At 40.6% G+C, this 22,542-nt stretch overlaps 1 long non-coding RNA gene across 1 annotated transcript; it reads left to right on the forward strand.

The window, feature by feature from the left end:
* The first annotated feature begins 10,844 nt into the window (after window positions 1-10,844).
* On the forward strand, window positions 10,845-18,026 carry LOC140482601 (uncharacterized). Its single transcript, XR_011961762.1, has 3 exons — window positions 10,845-10,945; window positions 11,034-11,210; window positions 17,640-18,026. It is a non-coding gene; the product is annotated as an uncharacterized lncRNA (long non-coding RNA).
* Window positions 18,027-22,542: the final 4,516 nt, after the last annotated feature.

Below are 22,542 nucleotides of genomic sequence, written 5' to 3' on the forward strand. Positions count from 1 at the left end.
AAAGTTCTCCACTTAAATACTACACTTGGGAGCACGTACACATATTACATCGTAATGCTACAGCCAGGCCACTTGCACAAAGGCATCCATCTCAGGCATGGGAACAGATGTTATGCATCTCAAGATGTTAAGCTTGCTTTCTTTTCTCTGATTTATTTTCCTCATAGATGGGTGCTTACATTATATCTTTATTTTGCCTTACCTTGATTTTTGTGCCTGGCCCATTCATTCATAATTGTTAGCTCACTGTATTTCTATTTTGTCTTGCCTTTTAGCACAGACACAATTCCAGGGAGCCTGTCATGATTTCCAGCAATGATCTGTCAAGGGGATGAACAGGATGCTATACAGCATTGTGATTCATCAATATCACACCTACAGCATGTGCCAGAAGCTTTCATGACAAATATACTGCAAATGCTTTAACCAAATTGCTATGCTGTTGAGTTGAAAGGGAGTCGGCCTCGGGGGTATCGGCACAGTAAGTCAAGGACATTGTCCAATTTCAGAGCTCATGCTTGGACATGGCCAGACAGCAAATTGGGGAAATGGGGTCCGGCATCTGTATTGCTCCAGTTTGGGAAGTGGGTCATGGTGCTGAACGTCTAACGCAGCCATAGAGTCATACAGTATGGAAACAGACCAATCCATGCTGACCATAATCCCAAACAAAACTAGTCCAACCTGCTTGTGATTGGGCCACCCCTCTCCAAACATTCCTTATTCATGTATTTATCCAAAAGCCTTTTAAATGTTGTCACAGTACCTGCATTCACCTGAAATTCATTCCACATACAAACCAATTGCCCGTCACGTCTTTTTAAAATGTTTCTTCTCTCACCTTCAAAATATACCCCTTTGTCTTGAAATTCCTTACCCTGAGGAAAAGACACCTGCCATTCACTTTATCTATACACCTCATGATTTTATAAACCTCTATAAGATTGCCCCACAACCTCCTTACGCTCCAGTGAAAAAAGGTCCCAGCCTGTCCTTATGACTCAAACCCTCCATTCCCAACAACATCCTGGCAAATCTCTTCTGAACCCTCTCCAGCTTAATAATATCTTTCTTATAACAGGGTGACCAGAAATGGACACAGTATTCCAGAAAAAGCCTTCCCAATGTCTTGTACAACCAGTTCAGGGATTAGTGGGAAGTCCTCTGGGGAGATGTTCAGATGTGGCCAGTTAGGATTAAAGAAATGTCCCTCCAAATTGGTCACTGGTTGAGGTGGTTGGGGAATGTCACTTCGAGGGGTGCAGGGGTGCCACAGTCAGTCCTGAGCAATGACAAGATAGTATGCTATCCCATGCATGGTGGAAAGAGTAACATTCCCTTAGACAGGGTTCAACGATGATCTGGTGCTAAGGATGGTTGATTTTTGTCACTGCAGTTACAATGGCAGTGAATTAGACAAGTGACAATATAAAATAGCAATAATATATGAATATGACCTTCTATTTCCCAATGTTCTGTCACTCATACCACCTGCATGCCCACAGAAACTTTTCTTTTCTGTTTCCCTCATGCTGTTGCGGCTGGCAGCCACTGTCCTGTTGCATAGCTCAGCTTTAGAAATGGCACAGTGGTGGAAACCCTGGCAGTGGCAAATATTTCCACCACTGGTGAAATCAAGATAGCTCGAGATTGACCCTTCAGAGACCTGGTATATACATAATGAGGTGAGCTGTGGAGAATTGTGTGAGACCACTCACTGGGACCCATCGAGAGAAACCCTCCATAAGACTCTGTAAAATTGTCACTTAGCAAAGTTTGGGTAAAATTCCTATTCTGCCAGTAAAGAGACTTACAGCCAGGAATATACATCGGAAATTGAGGTGCATAGTGCCTAGTATTTGCAATCTATTATTTGTTTGAACTTTGTGAGATCAAGCCCCTGAATTCCAAATATGCAGTTGAGCAGGACAAGAACAAAAACAGGAGTTGCTGGAATGGCTCTGCAGGTCTGGTAGTATCTGTGGAGAGAAATCAAAGTTAATGTTTCGGGTTCAGTGACAGATGCTGCCAGACCTGCTGAGCCTTTCCAGCAACTTCTGTTTTGTTTCCGATTTCCAGCACCTGCAGTTCTTTTGTTTTTTGTTGAGCAGGACAAGAGTCTGGAAGTAAATTTGTAACAATTTATTAGCTCCTTTTAGACCATATCCATTTATGCCATTATCTTTAATTCCCTAGTTTAAATCCAGTTGGTGATGTACTGCTTCACACGAGTGACATGGGTCAATTTCACTGCTAATGTATATTTCTGCATACATAGGATAATATATGTATATTGTACTTATATATATTTTATGTATTTATGTATTACTTAATTTAACTAAATTTGTACCAAATTGCGTCCAATACAATACATTTGATTGATTCTATTAGTCTGTGAATGTGCAGCAAATGTTTTCTGTCAGTAGATGCAAGTATATGTTTTGCATGCATTTATTACCTAGTTTATAATACGTTATCCTCCAACTATTGTGTACCAACTTATTTACTAATGTACACTATAAATGTAAATTGTGTCAATTTGCATGGAAGAAAATCTAGAAAATACAATTAATATTTTCTTTACAGTCTAAAAAACAGTATGAATTCTGTTTTGACTCCTCAATACTTTATAAATCTGCATTCTTTATGTTGAGAATTTAACTTATCTAAAGTGTAAATCCCACTGAAAATGTGTTCAATCCAAACCTGTCTTCAATGTCCTCGAATTTTAGATGAAGACATTTGATTCAAAACCAATTTTCTTGATAGTCCAATCTGTTATTTAATCCAGCAGATATGCTTTGAAAGAAAAAAGAAAGAAAGTGGAACAGAGTAATAAAAGAGAAGAGTATGGCCTTGAAATTATGCTATAGAAATTCTAACTTAAACTATTTTTAATTCTTTCATGTAAAATTCTTTTATCTATTATTTTAGCAGATATTAACCTATTTAAAATAAAGACAAAGAAATGTCACGTAACACATTAAATCTTTGGAATGTTAATATTTCTATCACAGAGATTCAGAGTCAAAGAGGCAAATTTGTTCAAAAAATCCAAAAGTAGGAAGTCATAGAATGAAGATAATTATTATGTGAAACCATCTCCAGTTTTCTTCTTCACAATAAATAACTACTTGGTGAAAGGAATGCACCAAAATAGTCCAAGTCCCGCTTTTTATGGTTGTTCTCTTCATAAGAAAAGATTCTTGCATTACAATTTTAATCTTAACTGGCAAGTCAAAATGAAGTGCTTAGCATCATCAACAAGAACAGAAGTATTATTTAGTTTAGTTTAGGTGAATGGACTCTTGACGTGTAGTGATAGTGTCCCTACCTCTGAGCCAAGAGACTCAGGTTCAAATCCCACCTGCTCCAGTGGTATGTAATAACATCTCTGACAGGTTAATTATAAAATATCAATACTTGACATAAAGTCATGTCACATAATATGACCTGAAGCATTGTTAAATAGTAGGTTTTAAAGAGAATCTCAAAGGAGAGAAGTAACAGCAAGGTTTAGGGAGGAAATTGCAGAATGTAGGACCCAGGCTACCAGTAGCAAGGTCTTTGATGGAGAGATGAATACCAGGCCAGAATTGGGGAAACACAGGAATCGCTATGCAACCATTCCCAATCACAAAGGGGAGATATTAGAGAGTTCTCTGCTACCGTACAACTCACATCAAAAAAAATACTTGTCACAAGTATCTCTGCATGAATTGAAATGTTTGTATTTCAGAACATTTCCCCATTTAGTGGGAGGACTACTGCTAGCTTTTGCAATCTTCAGATCAAAGTGTGAAACAGCCAGTGAATACCAATGCAGGGTCAACTACAGTCGCTAAAATTGAACAAGACCATGATGACAAGTTATATCTTAAGGAGGCATTTTCACTAATTGTCTTCTGCTAAATGTTGTAAAATAGAATTCAATGAGATTTTAGTCAAACACCAAAATCCACTGCTGTAAAATTTCAAGATGCTCACCACATTATAAAGTTCTCAGCTAAAACGTTCTGTTTTGACTAACACTCCCAGTCTTCCAGATAGTCAATGTTACTGTGAGGTAAAGCACATAAATAAGGCATACTCTAGTTATAAAGAGCAAAATAGTTGGCTCTAAATACCATAATGCATTAGCTAGTGAAGCTTTTGGTTCATATTGCTCTTAATTCAAAATTATCAAATATTGATGATCTAATCATGAAGTTTTAAAATCTAAAATTTCAGGGGATGCCATAAACTGGGAAGGAGAACTTGAGTGTTTTGTAAGCATTGCCTGAATGTTAAGAATATATTAGTTGTTTGTTAAAATTCTGGAGTATTTGTAATCATTTATAACTTAAACTGGTGATTTTGTAGGCAGGCAATAATATCTGTGTGAGAAGATTAATGATTGCAATATGAATATTGTATGATTTCACAAAATAAACCATCAAGTTCTAAAATAATTATGTATATATTCTTTTCTTTGTTACATTGTGGGTTTTGTTTTCAAGGTTATGTTCTTAAAGTTGTTGTTGTATTCCATCTATTTCAAGTGTTTCAAGATTTTTTTCAAAGAAACATTTATTTTGTGTTCTTTGAGGTGAGAGACTTTAGTGTACAAGAAAGAATACTTTGCATTTCAGACATTCATATCTGATTTTCAACCACCCATGGGCACAAGGTCTGGGCCAGACAGCATACTTTGAAAATTGTGCTCTTAGGTTATGTATCAGTCTTACAAAGGGAAGATGCCAACATCCATGTTTCCAATTAACTTTCTATTAAGACTGGTGAAGAACTTATTAGCAGGTTGAAGCAAGATAGATTCAAATTTATATTTGAGGGAACTGTTTTGTAAACATAATGCAGCGTTTATCGCTGGTTATTGAAATAACTCCAGAGAAGACAGCATCCATCACCAAATCACCTTTTATTTACACATGAATGGTCTTTAGCACTGTCTCATTCAGAGTCGGGTATCAGAGTGTCAGTATCTATGACACTCACTCTTTTTATCTGTTAGCCAGGGCTCCCTGATTAAATCAGATTAACAATCCCAATCAGGGAACTCATATTCTATGACATCCAGTTGGCTTACCTCATTACAATCACTCCAGTTACTTTACTCAGTTACTTATTTTGATTTCTGCGGGTGTTACAGCCAGTAGGTTTGTACTGAATTGGACCAAATATTGACAAAATGTCAGGTTTGTGGTTTCATGAATGGTTTCTCTCCATAAGTTCTAATGAATTATCTCACACAGTCCTCTGCTGCTTATTTTACATGCACCACACCTCCCCAGCAGCATGGAATTCGTGTGCGCGCCATGTAGCAAAACCCTTTGGGACTTTCTGAGAGTTATACCACCAGGTCAAATGCTGCCAGCCACAAATAGCCCTGCACAGTACACCTCGTGGGACAGTACCAAAAGAAACAAGCTTCAGAGGACACATGGGTAACATGGATGACGTGCGGTGGAGAGTAAGAATCTCTCATTCATAAGTACACAGCCTCTTTACATCTCATCTATCTGATCATCTGTCATAGTAACTGCAATGACAAAACTGAAACTGCAGAGGGTACCTGGTCCTTAGCATCATACTTTGTTAAAGCCTGTCTGAAGGAGTGTTATTCTTAATATCCAGCATAGCATTATATCTTGTCATTGTTCAATGCGGGGAGGATTACATACTGTACAACCTTCAAATTGTTATTAATGATAACTTTTAATGAATAGCAGGAAAAGTGAAGATGCAACAAGCGAAAAGCTGTATTTCCTTCCAGGAAAGAAACAGAGGCTGCTTGCTTTCAAGTAACAATAAATTTACGGTCAACTACTGATGACTTCACTCAACTCACATCTATTGCACCTTCTGCTTCCTGGCTTGTCATCGCTGTATCGTGCCAAAGTTGATGATCTTCCTGTTCAATGCTCAATGTCCCCCCTTGGAAGATTGCTGCTGCTTTTCCAGCTCTTCACTGCCCATGACATCCGGACTTTGCCTGCTCCAGTTGTGTAGGTAGAGTATGCTAGAATTATGTGACATACTCTGCTGCAGTGTACCGAAAGATCCTCCTGGCCCATTCCAAGAGTCAGTTCCTTCAGGACGTCTATCGTCCACTCTATAATCTACCCAACTGAAAGAATGGGCTGCATTATATTTACAATAGGCATCAATCAGGAGGTTGCAGACTGGAGTCATCAGCCCTAACTGTAAAGAGTAGCTCTTGCCTCTCAGTAACAGCCATTGAAAGGCATCTGGGCCTTTTCTATTGATGAACTCAGAGCCGTATGATATTGCACTCTCAATGCAAATTGCGCACAGTCTATAGTAATCTTTACCAGGCTATGTTGACAAAGCCTGCAGCACTGATCTTGACACAGGGAAACGAGATGAGGTGGCATGATCTGGTCCGAATTGTAATAGTAATAATTGTATTACGTTTGTGGGTTAAGGGCTGTGAGATTCCATGCAGCTCCCTTATGGATCTTTGGACGCAACCAGTTGCATTAAAATTGAGTACAACTGTCACTTGGGAACAAGATGTCCACTCAGCCATTCAGGTCGCAAATCCCTCAGGAGCAGGTGACATCATTCTGTGACAGTGTCCCTCGACATCCCCAATCTGTTGCAGGAATGCACTCACTCGCCTGGAAGTAATGGCATTGAGATGGGTGGGCTCTGGACTTCTCAACAATCTCCAAATCCTGAGGGGAACTTCAGTTGCAATTATTTCATGTGGAGGCTATTGCTGTTTCTGAGCTTGTTGGTACATTTGTTCCTCTTCAGTTTCTCTATATTTTTGTGTACAGTGGCTTGAATGAGATATGCCCTGCTCTGGCTGCCTTTATTGGTCATAGTTGCAATGAACCAACTTGGAAAACATCAGAATCAGAACACATCATTATTGATATCAACAGCCAGCATTCCGTCATTCTCAAATTATAGCTTATTATACTCCTCCGCACAATGGAGTATGGATGCCAATACCAAAGAGAGCCACTGAATGGCATTATGTGGACCTTTCACATAGCAGTTCTTATCCTAATGAACATAGCACAAGCCATGCAAATATAACAGAAAATTGTAATGACTGTGGTATTACTGAAAACTTCACTCCCACCCCACTTCCACCCTCACATCACCCAAAAAAGGTAGCAACACATATAGGAGTACATTGGTGAATAACTACACTTCAAGGTGAAAGGATATCTGCTCTGCGTCCTTATGCAGCCAATTTTCTTGTGAATAGTGGTCCACAGATGAGACTATTAAACTTGTCTGTAATTACTTCTGCTTCACAGAGATGGTTATGATCATTTTGTCATGTACAATGGCTTGTAGATTGCTTTGACCAGGCTTTCTATCCTGCATAGTTGGTTGCCACATGCACTTTGCAGAATTCTATGGTTACAGACATCTTTAATCTGCATTGTCTAAGTGTCTGATTAATGTAATTGGCAATTGAAGGGCCTCATATCTCTCACAAGTACAGCCCACACTCAGACAGAAAACACTTACACCATCCAATCTGGGTGTGGTGGTAGCCATTTTTTATTTTCATTACACATTTGTGATTTGGAATGTTTAGAAAAGATTAACATATTTTTCATATCAACCTGTTCAAAAGTGTTATTACACACCTCTGGAGTAGGTGGGATTTCAACCCAAGCCTCCTTATCCAGGAGTAGGGACACTACAGGGCCAAAGCCCATAGGAGTCAGCGCTGGGGCTTCAATTACGTTCACTCTATATTAAAGATATGAATGGAGGCATTGGCTGTATTGCAGTCAAATTTACAGATGGTGAAAGGGGAAGTAGAAAAGGATGATCCATATGATCTGCAAAAGGATATAAATAGGTTAATTCAGTGGTCAAAAAATTATTAGATGGAGTGCAATGTGAAAAAGAATGAGCTTGCCAGGCTTGGCTAGAAGAATACAAAAGTAGTATCTTACTTAAAGAAGTGGGAGAGACTACAGAATGCTATGATGCAGAGGGATTTTGGTGTTCTTGTATATGATTTGCAAGTTCAGTAAGTAATTATGTAAACAGAATTGTTTTATATGAAAACAAACTGTCTTATTGAATTGGAGATGCAGTATAAAAGTGGGAAGTCTTGCAATATCTGTACATATAACTGGCATTTGGAGTACTGAGTACAGCTGTAGCCTCTTTGCTTAAGGAAGGATATACTTGCATTCAAAACAATTCATAAATAGCTCATAAGACTGATTCCTGGATAAAGGAGTTCACTTACAAGGAAAGGTTGGATGGTTTGGCTAAACACTCATTGGAGTTTAGAGAAATAGAGATGATCTTGTTAAAACATAGAACATAAAGGAGGCTTAACCAGGTATATTTCAAGAGAATGACCCTTGTGGATGAATCGCACAGTATAAAAATAAGGAATGAGATAAAGAGGAAGTTGTTCACAAAGTCAATAGTCTTCAAACTTTTCTTTTCAGAGAGCATTGGAAGCCAGGATTGAGTATATACAAGGCAGTGTTTGATGGTTTTCTCCTTTGTAAAGGAGACAAGTGTTATATGGAAAAGTTGGGGTTGGGCAGGTAGAAAGCTGAGATGAAGGCCACATTGAGATCAACAATGATTGCATTAATTGAGTGAGACATTTAAGAAGCTGAATGGCCTACTCCTGTTCCTATCTCTTACCATTTTATGTCCTGATGAACTTCTGAAGGTGAATAGATGAGTTGTCACATTCACATAAAACATCTGATTGTCTCTGAAATAACTCCACAGAGGCCGATATCCTGTCACCAAGTCACTCTTTATTTACACATGGAGAGTTTTTGACACTGATCCAGCTCCCTCAGAGTCAGCTCTCAGAGTGAACAGAAAGTCTTACAGTGTTGTTTACATCTCTCAACCAGGGTTCCCTGACTGGACCAGATTAACAGCCCCAATCAGGGAACGCATATTCAATGAGGTCCACCTAGCTGATCTCATTACAATCACTGCAGTCTCATTTGATCTGGTCCAAGATAATCAAACAGAAATTAATTTAATAAAGTAATTCACTAAATTACTTCCAAACCTATATAAACCTGGCTCTCATTTTTAGGCTTTGTTGATTTATTTTTGTGTTGATGAGGAAACTTTCAGTTTTTAACTAATTTTGTTTTTTTTTTGTTGAATATCCTTATGCAAGCCCCAGCTATCACCTGCAGCCATGAAGGCACTCTGGTGAAAGGAAGATACTAACACTTCACCCAGGTTTTGTGAAACTAGTCAAAATGAGAGCGATTTGAGCAGCTTGGAAGGATAATGTAACATCACATGGAACTGACCTCCAGAAATCCCAATACCTGATCCAGCAGCCAATCCTGCCAACAAGTCATCATGAAGGCTACTTGAACAACAGGATTGTCTGCTGGAGTCATCCTGCAGATATGTCTTCATCAGGAGTAGGGAGATTTTGTCCATAGCAAAGGAGGCCTAAGTGTCTGTTATACAAACTTGAGGAGCATTCTGTTAACCACTTATGATTTCGATTCTCTTCCTCACTTGTTGTTCTGACAAGACGTTCACTGGGGCTTCCTGCTTAGCCCACAATAGTATAATTGGTGAGATTTGTGCTTCTTGAAGACCACTCAACCTCACTGGCCGAGAAAGAAATCAGTTCAAACTTTGGCATATTTTTGTGTTTATTGCTTTTTTAATTTTAAATGTTTTCATTGTTACCTCTTTTTACCACTTTTTCCCCTCTCTCCCTTGCCCAATCCTTTCTTCCCTTTTTCTCTTCTCGTAGCCAATTTGACAACCTACTTCTGACTTTATTCTTCCATTGTTTTTCCTGGATTATTATTCCTAATTTATTAAGGAGGTTATTCGCCAGGGTTAACCTTGTCGCAATTTGCAAGGCAAAATACTTTTGAAGAAAGAATTCTGATAGATACAGCATTGCACAACATGCTTCAGTTCCCACAAAATCTGGGCCAATTATTTATTAAGTACTCTAATAATGTTTACTGAGAGTCCAACAACACTTTCTCCACCTTTGTTTTATTCCGTAGAATTTTGGCCCATTCTGAGTTGTCCCATTTGGACAGATTCAGCATTGAACAATTCTCACATATAGAAGAGTCTCAGTTTAAAAGAAAAGTTTCTTTTTTTAGCCATCTCCCCTAAACAATTTCGTTTATGTGAAGTACCATATCTCGACTAGGATTTTCTCAACTCTGCTGAATGCCATATGTGTGTATATCCCATATATTATGGAGGTAAATAAATATGTTGCTTTTGCATGTCGTGCATTGTGGGGTGTCTTTAGTGCTATGATCTCATAGCAGGCACTTTATGCAAATTGATCCATATTTATTTTGGAAATTATTCAAAATAAATCTAGAGAGTGAGGACATGTAATTTTAAGCTCACTCTCACACTTAGAACATCAATGTCATGAAAACACAAATGGTTTGGCTTAGATTGTTTATTAATTCTTATTTCATCCAAACAACTGGCCTCCATTCTGTCAGATGTTTTATTCTAGATATTATACAACTTATGATTGCCTTAATGTGGATTTAAACTGACTGGCAATCTTTATTTTCTTACAAATTTGTGGCAAGTGAGCAGAACATGAGTTTACCTGCGCAGTAAATAGTCTAACATTTGTAATTCACTTTTATTTCAAACTTCACTGAATCATGCCAACAGAACTGAGAGGATCTTGCCTGCAAGCATTCTCAGTAGATTGAAGCCAGCAATGTTCTAAGGCAAGAAGGAGCTGTTGTCTGCCAGAAGCCTGCAGTTTGATCAGAGTGGTTCACTTATTTAGCAGTTCACAGTGCACACTCTACATCAGTGGATAACAGAATTGAGTGATTATTTTAAAATGGATTGAAGGTGTACCATGAGAAAGTAGAATAGGGAAGGCTTTAACTGGGAGCAGATTTTGAACAGGCAAAGAGCAGCGGTTGTGCAGAGGATGGTATGCAGAAGACAAATATCAAATCTGCCATCACCATCAGTTTGAGTCTTGGGTATTTTAACTGCCGGATCTTGTTTCTTTCTTACAGTTCCTGTTCTCTGCTTTCCCATGTATGTTACTAAACTCGGCAGCCGTGACAGCACACCAATCAGTAGGCTGTTAAAATGCCATCACGGTATTGATAGCATTACAGAATCCTAATTTGTACGTCTAAGATTGCCTTCTGTTTCAAACAAAAGGATGCATTGACTACCTGCAAAAACAGGTAAGAATCAAACTGAGATAGGATGGTAAATATTTGCAGAGTTATAGAAACTGTATGCCTTAACACTTCCAATATGGAAGGTGATATTGAATATCCCCAATTTGTCTTAAAAACCATTTTGCTTATGATAAATTTTATAAATTTATAAGAAGGGTTTCACTTGATAATGAAAATTATTACAGTTTTGCAACAGTGACAGTTGTTGAATAAAAAAAAATGACAATAAAGAAATGATATTTTTAAAGTAAGCTGCAAAAGGGAATGTGTAACGTGTAACATGTTTATTAAAATGAGCCAATTTCTAAGTAAAAATGATAAGGGACTGTCAAAAGAATGCATTAAGTATTCATAGCCTAATGATTACCAGTAATTGATTTCAAAATTCAGATATCACTGTTAGCAAACTATTGTTTACTATGTGTGCATATTTCCCCATATTTCTGTCTCCCAAAAAAATCAAGCATGAGTGAGGCTGTCAGTAAAATTGAGGATGGGGATCCATAAATTTGACTTTCCCCCTCAAAAAAAAGACCAACACAAAATAATCAAGAGTTTCGGTGTTGGTTCAGTTTGTAATCCTGTATGTTTGGCCTGAGGTCAGGGTTACGATTGAACAGTCTAGAGGAAATTTATATTTTACGTCCCAAAGTATTTTCTTCAAGACAGGTGTATTTTGAAATCCTGGAAAATCGAGTTTGGGAAAATTAGGCAAAACCCATTCTAACAGGGAAGTGTTTAGTGTTTGGACAACTTCAAATCACATTCTTAGAGGCTGTTTCATAGGCTGGATATGATTTATTACAATAATTGAGCATAGAGCTCTGTCATGTAAAGATAAGGTGACCTTTACATTGATTAACATTGTGTAAGCATTCAGATGTACTAGAGTATTTTGCCCATTGGAAAATGTGCTAATATGCATTCAAAAAAGGTTAAAGCACTGCTTGGTAATTTTCCTGTGATGGTTTGAATAGTATTTCAAATACCCAGAGTCCTTTAACTTTAAAGCAGTCAGGCAGGAGGCTGGGGGAGCACAGCAAGCCAGGCAGCATCAAGAGATGGTGAAAGGGCACAGCCTCCTGTCTGTTTATTTTGGATTCCAGCATCTGCAGTTTTTTTGTCTTTAACTTAAATGCAATTTGAAATGTTTAAAGAAAAATATCAACTACTCCATTACATTGAAGGATTGCATAGAAATGGATCAAAAGCTTTCAATTTCAGAAGTTTCCAATGTATGGAGCTACAATGGTTTGTTTTGATAATGGATCCCATTCTGAATGCTTGTCTGAGCTTCAAAGCCTTTCAAAGTGCTCATCTGAGCAAAACATTTGTTCAAAGAGGTATTCATGGGACTGAGAACATAGATAGTTTGATAATTTTAACAGGTTATAATGGAATCATCTGCATTTGATGTGGTTTTGAATACATGTTTGTTCTTAGAACTTAGTGATGACTTAAGTAGATTTAAGTTTTCTTCAAAGACATTTTCTTTCTGTACTGTATAGTTGACTGTGTGGAATCTTATAGGGGTCTGAGTAAAGTAGCTTTGATGAGATATATGACAGAATTAGAAGAGAAGTCTACCCAAGATGATCTCGTGATCAGGAGTATCTTGTTGTATCCTTTATGCTTTTTGCCAAGCAACATGGTGAGTTTCTAACTAGCCAAGAGTAGGTGGTAAATAAGAAGATTTGTTTTAAACACATTCTTAATGGTTCAACTCATCTCATTAATACTCAGATTTCCATCCACCAAATGTGCTGAACAAATCTGTTATTGAACATTCTAAGCATGGATATGAAAATAGGTACCTCATGACTTCAGCTCTCATTTACCAGCATGTTTGTAGTATCTATGCCTTGTCTGGCCTCCCATGCCATATAAGTTAACACTATCCATGCTGCCTTATTGACATGCCCTTTTGTAGAGACCTGCAGGCAATTTTTTGTCATACTTGTCAGTAGGAATCTATCTGGGTCAAGGGTGGGGAGCAGTTGGCGGCATGGCACACTTAAACTTTGATTTAATATGTACATCATGTGCCAGCTGCCTGTACACCCAACACACGGTATGTGATTTCAACCAAATGGCCATGTCGGACAGTGAGTGGGGACTTGTCCTCAGTTCAGTCAGGGGAACCTGGTATCAGTCATGGGCACAGTCCAGGGGTGTGGCCACAGTCAGTCATCCATTTGGAGGAATCACCATCAGGGGATCTATCCCCACACCATCCAGGGAGTGGGCAGCTGTCAGTCTAATAGGACTAGTGGCAGTCAGGGGAATCATGTTTCATCAGTTGGGGAGCTGCAAAGTCTGTGGTCAGGGGTTGGGTCAGTCCTCTCTGTGGGCTGGTTGTCAAAGTCAGTTTGGGGTCTTGGAGTTCTGTGTTTGATTTATTAAAGGAGATTGAAAAGACGCATTTAGGAGGCAAGGAGGGATCATGTCCAAAATGGATGGGGGGGGGGGGGGGGGGCGGTGGTGGGGAGCTTACCACTGGTAAAGGGGATTGCAGAGGCATTTGTGGAGGTGGGAAGGATGGTGCTGAGGGAAATTCAAGTTGTCTGGGGTTACACAGAACAGCATAAGGGCATGCCAGGCTGCAGGACAAGGAGGGGTGGGGGTGGGGATATTAACAGTGACATTCACTGCTCCCTCCTCAGATGGAGCATAATGGAGCAGAGTGGGTATCATTAAGGTTTAAAGTTGGGGTTCAGGGGGCAGGGAGGAAGCTGGAGGTAGTGTTCAATGTGATGACTGCCAACATTGGGGGATGGGTGGAAATGGGCTGTTGGGGTACTGTGAGGTAAAAGGAGAGATGGAAGGTCTGGGGAGGTACCGAATGACCGGGCAGAGCTTGCTGATGGTGGTATCCAACTCAAAATGTCATCCCTTCCATCACTTACCATTCTCTGGCTGTGCAAAGCAGCTGAACAATGGCTGGGACAGTGCCCAGGGTGGGCGGTACCTGTGTCAATTTGATTGACAAGAGTGCTGGATACACCTTTGCTGGACCATAGGACAGTGAAGAGCCAAAGGCATGAACTTCACAACATTTCGTTTACAAACATTCCTTCACAGATTTGCATGTGCTTATGCATCAAATTTGATCAAAGGTAGATTGCACCATGCATTTGGTGCTGGTTAACGTAAAATTGTCATCTCAGTAAAGCAGAACTTAGAGGCAATAACTTTAAAGGAGAAAGTGAGGACTGCAAACGCTGGAAATCAGAATCAAAAATTGTGGTGCTGGAATTGCACAACAGCTCAGGCAGCATCAGAGGAACAGGAGAATTGATGTTTCAGAGATAAGCCCTGCATCAGCAATGCAGGAGACTAATGCTGGGCAGAAGCAGACTATTACCTATGGAACTTTTCAAGGGTGTTTTGGGATGAGGGGAACATCGCTGCATCATATGCCATGTAAGTATGACAGTGGATTCCATCAAACACCAAAGAAAGTGGAACATTTGATGTGAGTCTGTGTTGGGAAATGGATTTGAGCACAGCATTATAATGCATCAAACATTGGCTCTGAAACAACATTAAATGGCTGAATTCTGAAGAAGAGTAAGACCACTCTTGGAATTTTAATTCTGTTTCTCTCTCCACAGATGCTCCCAGACACTCCCAGACCTGCTGAGTTTCTCCAGCATGCTGTGTTTGTTTCAGATTTCTGGCCTCGACCAATATTTTGCCTTTATTCCAATAGATACTAGCTGGAGACCATCATAGACCACCAAGGTCAAGATGCCAACATTTGGTTCACATTCTGGGGGCAAATTGTAGCCTGTATTCATTTCATTTGAGTTCCCTTTTGCTGGTTGTCAATAAAAGTCTACATTTAGGATTGTTCAATTGCTTGCCTGTGTGTGATATTCAAGGAGAAAGTGAGGACTGCAGATGCGGGAGATCAGAGCTGAAAATGTGTTGCTGGAAAAGCGCAGCAGGTCAGGCAGCATCCAAGGAACAGGAGAATCGACGTTTCAGGCACAAGCCCTTCTTCAGGAATGAGGAAAGTGTGTCCACCAGGCTAAGATAAAAGGTAGAGAGGAGGGACTTGGGGGAGGGGCGTTGGGAATGCGATAGGTGGAGGGAGGTCAAGGTGAGGGTGATAGACCGGAGTGGGGTGGGGGCGGAGAGGTCAGGAAGAAGATTGCAGGTTAGGAAGGCGGTGCTGAGTTCGAGAGATTTGACTGAGACAAGGTGGGGGAGGGGAAATGAGGAAACTGGAGAAATCTGAGTTCATCCCTTGTGGTTGGAGGGTTCCCAGGCGGAAGATGAGGCGGTCTTCTTCCAACCGTCGTGTTGCCATGGTCTGGTGATGGAGGAGTCCAAGGACCTGCATGTCCTTGGTGGAGTGGGAGGGGGACTTGAAGTGCTGGGTTACGGGGTGGTTGGGTTGGTTGGTCCGGGTGTCCCAGAAGTGTTCTCTGAAACGTTCCGCAAGTTGGCGGCCTGTCTCCCCAGTATAGAGGAGGCCACATCGGGTGCTGCGGATGCAATAGATGATGTGTGTGGAGGTGCAAGTGAATTTGTGGTGGATATGGAAGTGTCCCTTGGGGCCTTGGAGGGAAGTAAGGGGGGAGGTGTGGGCGCAAGTTTTGCATTTCTTGCAGTTGCAGGGGAAGGTGCCGGGAATGGAGGTTGGGTTGTTGGGGGGGGGTGGGGGGGTGGACCTGACGAGGGAGTCACGGAGGGAGTGGTCTTTTCGGAATGCTGATAGGGGAGGGGAGGGAAATATATCCCTGGTGGTGGGGTCCGTTTGGAGGTGGCGGAAATGACGGCGGATGATACGCTGGACATGGAGGTTGGTGGGGTGGTAGGTAGGGACCAATGGGGTTCTGTTCTGTGTGTGATATTCCCCTACTGGACACTGACACTGTGGGTCTACAGTGGAGACTGGGGAAAGGGCATGGGGACCTAGAGAGGACCTTCAGACAAGATGTACCTAAAGGGAAACTTGAAAGGGTTCAGAAAAGATTTACAAGGATGTTGCCAGGTTTGGAGGGTTTGAGCTATAAGAAGAGGCTGAATATGCTGGGGCTGTTTTCCCTCGAGCATCAGAAGCTGATGGGCGATCTTTAGAGATTTATAAATTCGTGAGGCGCATGGATAGGGTAAATAAACAAGGTCTTTTCCCTGGGATAGGGGACACCAAAACTAGAGGGCATAGGTTTAAGGTGAGAGGGGAAAGATTTAAAAGGGGCCTGGGGGCAACTTTTTCACGTAAAGGGTGGTGCATGTATGGAATGAGCTGCTCGAGGAAGTTATGGAGGCTGGTAGAATTGTAACATTGAAAGGCATCTAGATGGACATATGAATGGGAAGGGTTTCGAGAGATATAGGCCAAATGCTGGCAAATGGGACAAGACTTATTTAGGATACCTGGTTGACGTGGACGAGTTGGACTGAAGGGTCTATTTCTGTGCTGTACACCTCTTATGACTCTATGACTCTTTGACAAGTAGGGTGTATGGTATGGTGGTTAAACATCAACTAGAGTGCGTGAATATTTGTTCATGCTCAAGGGAGAGTCAGGCTACAGCTGAAGAGGAACTGCAACAAAAGTTTCCAAAAGTGACAGCAGGCTTTTCCCCAATACGCCTTCAAATTCCTGAAATACTTGGAAAAGTCCAACTCCACTCACTTCTGACTGTAAAAAAGTAGCAAATTAAGATCAGAAGCGTCTAACCAGAAAGCCCCAAGGTGATGCCTGTAAGCACCACATCTTTATGTTGGGAGTGTGGACTCAAAAAGGAAGAGATACTTAAGCCAAGGGGACTGTGCAGTTTTAACAAGCACATTTGCTCGAACATACTGTGAGTTGTATACAATGTTGCCCATTCCTGGAATACTGAAAGTGGAAGTAGGTAGAGCAAAGTCAATAAGTTCGAAACTATGGAGCAATTGCTTTATAGTAATATTTTGTTTGGCTCATGGCCAGATGACTATTGTGGACCCAGAAAGATCTAGCTGCAAAGAGAAGGCATCAAAAATCTCTCTCTTTCTCTCTCCTGTGTGGAGATACCAGAAAGTCTCCAATAACAGCAAGCTGTATCCCACTTGCCTTTCCCTGTAAATCCCCTGTTGATGGAGGAATGAATCATCTTTAGCAACATTGAAAAGATTAATTCTTTGTCTGTGAATGAAAGACTGAACGTCAGTGCGCAAATGACTTTAGATCAACATCAATGAATCAGAAGAAAGAGAAAGAAGTAATCTCGTCAAATCCTGTGGTACAGCATGGTGCTCATGAACTGTATTCCTGATTTCAATTTCTTTTTCCACCCTATAATCCACACCCCAGTCTTTGTGCATCTGTCTATATGTGAGAGAGGGAATTTAACAAGGAGTGGAATATAATTTATAGAAGGATTAATAAATAATTGATATACATTAATAACTGAATCTGTTGCCTCAACCTCCTAGCCTCAGTTTGGACATGATCTCCCGGCCTCAGTGTGGGCTCGATCTCCCAGCCTTACTGGGGGCTCGGTCTCCCGGCCTTAGTGTGGGCTTGATCTCCTGGCCTCAGTGTGGACTTCCTGGCTTCAGTGTGGACTTGACCTCCCGGACTCAACCTCCTGGCCTCAGCGTGGATTCGATCTCCCAGCCTCAGTGCGGGCTTGATCTCCTGGCCTCAGCATGGACACAATCTCCCAGCCTCATTGTGGACTTGATCTCCCAACCTCAGCATGGATTTGACTTCCCGGCCTCAATGTGTGCTCAACCACCCGGCCTCAGCATAGACTCAATTCCTGGTACTCCTGCACTCAAGGTGAAGCCCGTGCAATCTGGGTTGGAAGGGTTGTTATTCTGAATTCTTATCTTTTATCTAGCTTATTGCTGGACTTATTAATTTCTATATTTTTCTATTTTTTCCCCCTAAGAATGTGTACTTGAGAATCTCTACCCTAGGTATCTTGATATCAAAGATGGCACAATAAGTGGTGACTTGTAAACTTTTCACCATAGTCATGTGAGTATATGACAATAAATCTAATTCTAATTCATATTTTCTTTTTGTCTTTGGTTAAAGTGAATATATTCGCAATAAACAGTTATTTACTTGTTAAGTACAGGACAGTTTCTTTATCGTGAGATTGTCAGTCAGATAAACTGAGAATTTTGGATAGTTCATAAAATCCCTACAAAGTGAAAGCAGGCCATTCAACCCATCAAGTCCACACTGACTCTTTGAAGAGCATCCCACCCAGACCCACCTAACCCTATCACACTGTATTCTCCATGGCCAATCCACCTAGCCTGCACATCTCTTGACACTGTGGGCAATCCATCTAACCAGCATATCATTTGGACTGTGGAAGAAGACCAGAGCTCCTGGAGGAAACCCACACAGACACGAGGAGGATGTGCAAACTCCACACAGACCCTCACTCGAGGGTGGAATCGAACCCAGATTCCTCAGGCTGTGAGGCAGCAGTGCTAACCACTTACCACCATGTTGATTTAGGTTGACCAAATCTTTTCACATTTTTGATATCTGTGGATAACCTAAGGCTTAGTTTTCAGCACATTATCCCAGTGAATCATTGCATGTCTTTAAAAAGCGCACTGGCAGTACATCCCTTGTACATGTTCCTATGCGAGTGTTTAAAGGAAGTTTCTCATAGGACCTAGAAGGTCCAAAATAACATACCTTGATTCCAAAACAGTTCTTTCAACAAATGGCTCACTGTACTTCCATAAACTCTGCAGCAACAAATCATGGTCAAAAGCTTTCTTATCTGAAAGTCCCATGCTGATTCTTTTAAAGCACATATTGTGGGATGGGCAGAGTACATTCTGATATAAAACAGAGAAAATGATAGGTTGAATGCAAAGTCAGTGTTAGACTTGATTTAAGTCATAGGTTTCTGACTCTCCTTGCTCTGTACAGGCACATCTGCACCAGCACCGTACAGAGTGTACTGCACAAAATACATCAGAAGTGGGTCAGCCACCATCAACACCTCTGCATTCCCATTGCACAGACTCCAACAGTACTTAGGAGCCCAGTGTTGCAGCCTAAGTTGCAGCCTGATGAGCAGAGGAGGACAGGGAAAGGCATTTGTCTTGATGGATGGCAAGCATGGTATGTCATCAGGTCCCACAGCCACATCCGAAAGTGGGTCTACTTTTACACACACAGCAGTCTGGCAATGACAATGGAGGTTTACAAAACAACCTTCTGCAACTTCCTATGGGATGCCTGCTGGCAAAATTGAACACTTATGCAGCACTGCCAGTTAAAGTTATCTTGACTTTGAACGTTTAAACATTGGATTTCTCCCAGGGTAATACTCAGCATATCTGCCGTGGCAGCCAGGTGACTCACATTATTGGTAGAGATCCCCAGCAGTACCTTTAAAGGACAACCAGTTAAACCATAAGTAGGCTTGGTTGTCCTGAGTGCTGTCGGTCTACTGCCAGCAGCCAAATGACCTTCTAGCATTCACACCCTACTATCCACATTGACTATTTAGCTGTCATTTTACACTTTGTAATGTCAGTTCTTATAGCTTTCTGGCTGATATTACAGAGATCTCCAGTGTTTCAGTGCAAAGAACCACAGCCACAGAAATTGAGGGCACGGTCAGCTTTATTTTGACTCTTTCGGTCCTGCAGTGAGCAGTTTGAGATTTTCCGGCAGCAGTTCATACTGATGCCTAATTGCTTTTGGTGAAACATAATCCTTGCACAAGCCATAACATATAAGCACAACCCATACATAGATCCTCTGTCAGCTACAGTGAAGGTGTTATTTTACCATTGACACCGTGAGGGAGATGTATTGAGAGGTTTGATGCAATCCCCAGCTATGGCATTTGCTCATATTGCTTGTCCTCCTCTTTTCTCATTGTCAGTAATTCAGAATATGTGAAAGCCAGATGGAAAGGTCATTGCAATCCTTTCACCTTCTCAATGCATTTGGAAGAGTGAAGATTCTGAAAAGAATTATCTTCAGTCATTCACAGCAACTTTGGGTAGCAGAACAATCAAGCACTGAAGTTTCCCACAATGGCTAAGCAGGGAAACAGAAGGTTGGAATCACTTGTTGAGTGTATGCAAACATGAAGCTTGACATCATCCAGGACAAAGCAACCCACTTGATTGGCTCTGCATCCACAAGTATTCACTCTGTTCAGTAGTAGCAGTGTGTACCATCAACCATCTTCATGCACTGCAGAAAATCATCCAGTCTCCTTAGACAGTACCTTAAAAATCTACAACCACTTTTACCTGGAAAGACAAGGATAGCTGATACATGAGATTATCACCATCCACAAGTTCCCCTCCAAGCCACTCACCGCCCTAACTTGGAAACATATCGCAGTTACTTCGCTGTCACTGTGTCAAAATCTTGGAATCCGTCCACCTACAGTCTATCACTCAAGAAGGCAACCACCACCTTCTTAAGGGCAACTAGAAATGGGTAATAAATGCTGGCCCAGCCAATGGCACCCACACCCCTTTTAGAATAATAACAAAGTGATGTTAGAGAAGTCTTTCAGATAGAAAGAATGAGTTTTTTGTATGTTGCTATGCAACCAGTGAGCTGAGACTTGAGGTGCATTTAGAAAGTATTCAGCAAGCTTTTCTTCACTCATATAATACACTTCATGTGTCAGGTGCAATGTACATGCAATGTATAATGCAATTTCTACTAGAGAAGATACTTTCAAGCTCAGAGGTGCTGTTGCACATATGCACCAGTGACAAGTTGACAGAAATTGCATGGTACTTCTCATTTCTTTCTAGAAGAAATCAAACTACTGACCATAAGTAGCTACCATTAATTTAGGAGGTTAGGTTGGAAATGCAATCCCCAGCTAACTTTGCAGTCCAAGTAGCTGAGCAAATGTTCAAATTATATCAGATTTGGAACACTGCATTAAGTGAGTAAACTATTCCTTAAGGAAGGATCAGATTTAATATAAATTTCAGGCATTCCAATTCTACAGGTGGCAGAAGTGAGGAAGAAACAATTCACAGAGATCCAAATGGATAATAAGAGGGTGTAGCAGCAGGGTTTTATAGAAAAGTAATGATTAGATAAATGTGAGCAGGTAAGTTCAATGGAGTATGCACCATTAGCCCTGTCTACAATAGGGATCTGAACTCATGCCAGGTCCTGTACTTACAGAATGCATTACTGTCTATGTTCTTCTGCATGTTCATAACAGGCCAGGTGCCTGAAGATAAAATTATATGCAAACAGAGGCTTAGCTAAACGTTTTCTTCTCTGTAGTGTGGCTAAAAACCAGAATGAAACACAACATTTTCATTCACAACACCAGCAAATCAAGGCTGCTGGGACACTGACATTTTCTTCATGCTGCCTGAGCAGTTAGATAGAGCAGCTGTGGTAATGAAAGTAGAACAAACCTCAGGGGTTAACTAATACATTTTGATACCACTGACAGTAGCCTTCTAGTAATTGGACTATCAATCCTTTGTACTGGAATCACAATATCAAGTTTAAATGATGGAGGATGCTTAATACAAACCCATGGATTAATTAGATGTAATTTTGAATTTGCATAATTATGGCACATGGATAGCAAATCATCAACTTGCTTCACATCTCTCCTAAGTTAGTGGAAATAAACTTTGGGAGAGGTGTAAAACTGGGTGGCAATTCATTATCATTCATTTTATATTATTGAACCAAGTCACATGATACCACCATGTCTGATGAGTGGGTTAAGAGCATGAAACTAAAATAGAAAATGTTCAAAACGCACACAAGGTTTGTTAATAACTGTTGGTAGGGGTAAAAACAAGTCACGCATTTCCTTTGATGCAAACCTGAAACATCAAAACCTGTCCCTTCGCATTACACACGCTGAATATATTCATGTTTGTCAGCATCTATTTGTGGTTTCTAATAAAGCATTTGTATTTATCTTAAGCACAATACTACATCTGATACACGAGTGTATCATTAAATTATTATTAACATATTGAGTTTAGTAACATTACCTACAGTAATACCTGCTAATTACCACTTACAACGTTACTACAAATTATTTGATTAATGTCCTTTCTCTGAGAGATGCTACCTTCTCCCTGGCACCTGATGAAGGAGCAGTGCTCTGAAAGCTAGTGTTTTCAAATAAACTCGTTGGACTTTACCCTGGTACTGTGTGATTTTTGACCTTGTCCAGCCCAGTCCAACACTAGCACCTCCACATCATGACTTTCTCCCTTAGCAAAGTTTTCTTATTTAACAGTACTGTTCACCATGTGCCCCATTCGAAGACTTGCATTTTGGTCTTTGTCACCAAGGCCCATTTATGTCTTTCCCTCCTTACCTGGCATCTTATCC

The sequence above is a fragment of the Chiloscyllium punctatum genome, chromosome 11 (genome assembly GCF_047496795.1).
Source record: "Chiloscyllium punctatum isolate Juve2018m chromosome 11, sChiPun1.3, whole genome shotgun sequence".
Taxonomy (NCBI): domain Eukaryota; kingdom Metazoa; phylum Chordata; class Chondrichthyes; order Orectolobiformes; family Hemiscylliidae; genus Chiloscyllium; species Chiloscyllium punctatum.